Below are 4442 nucleotides of genomic sequence, written 5' to 3'. Positions count from 1 at the left end.
TTTATCTAGATTGTGGGTACTTTTACCCAAGTTTATTTAGAAGGTGGAAAATGTCCTTGTAATTGGTTATATGATTGACATTCCCATTTTCTTGCTCTTAGTTCACTGCAAATTGCTCTTTGATCCTATCAGACACCCCAGTATCATGCCATATGCTACCTTCCATTATTCCACAGTTCTTGGCTCTCTCTCTCTTTTTTTTTTTTTTTGTTTTGTTTTTGTTTTTGTTTTTCAAGGTAGGGTCTCACTCTAGCCCAGACTGACCCAGAATTCACTATGGAGTCTCAGGGTGGCCTCGAACTCATGGTGATCCTCCTACCTCTGCCTCCCGAGTGCTGGGATTAAAGGCATATGCCACCATGCCCGGCAGTTCTTGGCTTTCTTATTCTGCACTACTAGGAGACTGATGCCTTCCAGTCTTTAAGAAGGAAACTTAGTGAACAGCATACAATAATGGCAGTGACACCCCTTCACTTCTGTAATATCACAAATAAAACCTATCAAGAGATTGACCTGACTCCCTTCTGTCATAGTCTACTATGGCAGCTGTAGATCAGTCCTACATTCAGGGGAATGGAGATGTGCAAGGGCATGACTAATTGAGGTGACTTAGGGTGTATCTTCCACAGTGTCTGTGAGAAATTTGTCAATGGAGTATGAGAATTATTTCCCCTTGGATAATATAAAATATTATATACATAGATATATACATATATAATATTTTATATTATATATGTATATATCTATGTATATATATATATATATATGATACATATATAATATAATATAAAATAATTTAACCTTGTGTGCTTACAGATGAGGGAATATCAACATCTACAGAGGATAGAGTGTGGGGTTATTAGTTGATATTCCACTTGATAGTTAGGAGTCGGTAAGTAAAATATTTTGTTTATGAAACATACTTAAATCATAATATGAGTTCTTCCAACTGTTAGTGACACTTAAAAAGCATATACACAATAGTCCTTGCTCCCAGAAATGTTCTATTATGTACCAAAATTCAAACCTGACATTTGGAGATAATCCCTCAGGGAAATTCATGATGTTGTTTTTTCAAAATGTTATCTCTTGAAACCCTGACAGCCAAGATGACAACCATCTGTTCAGCGCAGGTCAAGGAGTTATTGTCTGGGACCATAGGTGTTTACAGGACACAAAAGCTCCTGCAGTCACATCTAGAGTCATCCTTTCTTTAGACATCAAATTTATTGGTAAGCAGTTAGAATTATCAATTTCAATGGAACCCTGGAGTGCCTGGCAATCCACCTCCCCAGAACATTTACTTCTAATTCAGAATTTGCTTGGAATGTGGTAATATTATAACAGTAATTAAATTCTCCTATTGCCAACCTTTCTATATTAAATTATTATAAGCTAGTTAATAATTTGTATTTATGTATGAAAATTAAATACCACATAGATATACACAAGTAGGCAAAGCACCTCAATAGAGATAGGAAGTAAATACTCATAGGTCTGGCTGAATAAGCGCACTTTCATAGTTAGTTTTTTTAAAAATTGCTTTCAGAACAGTGAACAAACTATACAAAGAAATGGATAGTTAAAAACAAAACCCCAGAATATCTCGTCATTCAGATCTGTCTGCCATGCCTAGAAATGGATTTAACAGTTGCATGAAACTCTAAGACAGGGCTATGACATCTGCTCTACTGGAAACATATTACAATAACCCTTACAAAGAACTTAAACTGCACAATTGCTTATTCCAGGTTCTCAGATGTCTAAAGATGCCATTTACTGTAACTTCATAGATTCCTTCTTACATTTCTGAGTTAAAAGCCCCAATTCTTCCTCATTAGTTCTATGCCTCAATGTGCACATTTATAAAATATAGGTGATTATACAACCCATAAAGCTCTCCAAGGATTAAAGAAATAATAATGTTTGCAACCATTTTCAGTGCTGTGCCTTGTATGTAACCATATATTACTTAAATGATAATATTACTAACATCATGGTGCAAAAAGTGTTTCAGTCAGAATCATGTGCACACAAGTCTGTGGTATACATGGAGTCATTGATGTTGGGCATTTTATGTCTTGAGTATAAAACACCAATGCTAATAGTTGTGAACAATTCTCTGTGTTAAAATTATGCTACATTTCTACAAAAGCTACCTGCACTTTATGTAATTGAAGAGAAAATGTTATTTTCTAAAACTTCACTCATCATCACTGAGTGAAGGAACAAAGATTTCCAGAAGACCCCATGATTCTTTGCACTGGATGAGAGAGTAGCAAGCATCCCCTTCTTACTCCTGGGAAGAAGCATAGCATTGCATTTTATTGTTAAATGAGAGCCACTTGACTTGTTGTCTTCTTAATGCCATTTTGCATAGCTTGATAAGCTGTCAAATACTGTGAATTGCCAGTGTGTTTCTCTCTCAATCTCTCTCTCTGTCTCTCTGATCTGATCATTCCATTATTGAAAGACATTGTCCTTTGTTCACATCTAGGGGAGATATTAACATTTTTATTGAAAACTAAGTAATTCAGTTACTCTGAGATTTCCACTGCTGTAAATGACAGAAGAGACCCTCTCTCCAAGTACAGTCATTTCAGAGGCTTTATTACATTCAAAAAGAAAAGGTCTAGGTTAAAACCAAGTTAACAGATTTGCTGAAGGGCATGTTTCTACACACCAGAAAGTGTTTCTTTTTCTAACATATTCTACTGTTGAACTCTGTGATCTCACTCCACAGAACTGCCCATCATAAGGGGCTCAGTACACTCAGCTGCAAACTATAAATGTAAACTATTGGTGCCTCTGAGCCACAGCTCTTAAGAGCCAAACTGTTCTATACCCAGTGCAGGTTAATGACCAGTATTCTACTTTGTCAACTACATTTTTTCCTAAGCCTAGGGAAGAACAAGTAAATCATACACTAGGCTCAAACCAAAGACCAAACCACAGGACATTTGATGGTTTCTGGGAGCAAATCAATCAATGTGCATGTTTCCTTACCTAGGAAGCTTCCAATGACCCCTCTTAGAGACGTCCCTGCTCTATTGGCCCAAATTAAGCAGTGACAAATGGCAAAGGCAGACATAGTATCTGTGGCAGTTATCTCCCTATTGCTGGGACAAAACACTTGAACAGCTCGTTGGAAGTAAGAGTTTATGTCAGGCTTACAGTTTGGAGGGAAAATTTCATCATGGCATGGAGAAATAATGGCAACCACCTCACAATGTCACATATCTACAGCAGAGAGAAAACAGCAAGAGCAAGCCATCTCTGAACACTAAGTAGATTTGATTCATCAGTGCAACAGTCCACTTCCAGCAACACACTCCTCCAATATGGTTCTACTTTCCAAAGCTCCCCAGTTGGTGACTAAGTAGGAAGCTTAATCACAAACACTTGAGAATATGAGGACAGTTTGCATTTCAAACAACACTGATACCATCACTAAGTCAAGGTGTGTTGGGTTTTCTAAAGTGGTCATTGGATTCTGGGAAACTCCTAGATTTCAGGTCTATCTCAAGGAAGCACCCAGGAAAGTCAGCTGTAATAATATCAATCCTTTCCCCATATCACTAGCCTCCCCAGTTGAATGAGAAGATGATGTAATTGGATATCAAGAGACTCAGACATCAATACTGTCAGACCTATATTGAGCTTTGAACTTTCCTTTTTCTGGAAAGTACTTGTGATAAAATGTAAATGCCATATTAGTATGAATAAAATTGAAGAATCCTGTCACAGCCCAGTCATATTTTTCAGTCCTTCTTCCAAAGCTACAGAGCCCTCAAAAGCCAGGAGACATAGTCCAAAGCCTCCCCAACAGTACCCTGTGAAGTATATGTATGTGTTTGAGCAGTGCCTTCAGAGACTCTGAGCCTATCATAGGCAAGAGCAGGTCAACGCCTGGCAGAGATTTAAGCAAATGCCTCCTCAGGAAGTGCTTGATGCATGGTCCAGGAGGATTTTACAAAGAGATGATAGGATCCTCATGTATTCTACTGTTTCTTATCTTTCCATTATGGCTACAGACAATTATAATACCTCAGTTGTGATAGCTATTCTTTATTGCCAAATTGACAGGATTTAGACTCACCTAAGAGACACAGTTCTGGACAAGTTTGTGAGGTTTAAATGAGAAAGCAAAATCCATTCTGAATTTTAGCAGCACATTCCCATGGGCTGGAATCTCAGACTAAATGAAAAAGGGAAAGAAAGAAAAAAGGAAGGAAAAGGTGAGTTGAGCACCAGCATTCATTGGGGTTCTTCCTGACCGCCAAAGCTATGCGACCAGCCAACTGACACTCCTGCCCACCACAGGGGGCGCTGTTCTTGCCACCATGCCTGTCTTGCTATGGACAAAATGCGCAGATATGAGAGCCAAAAATAAATACTTCATCATTTAAATAATTCATTGTATTTGGTCATAGCAATGAGAT

Source organism: Jaculus jaculus, chromosome 7, assembly GCF_020740685.1.
Source record: "Jaculus jaculus isolate mJacJac1 chromosome 7, mJacJac1.mat.Y.cur, whole genome shotgun sequence".
Classification (NCBI taxonomy): Eukaryota; Metazoa; Chordata; class Mammalia; order Rodentia; family Dipodidae; genus Jaculus; species Jaculus jaculus.
Note: the sequence above shows the minus strand (reverse complement) of the source record.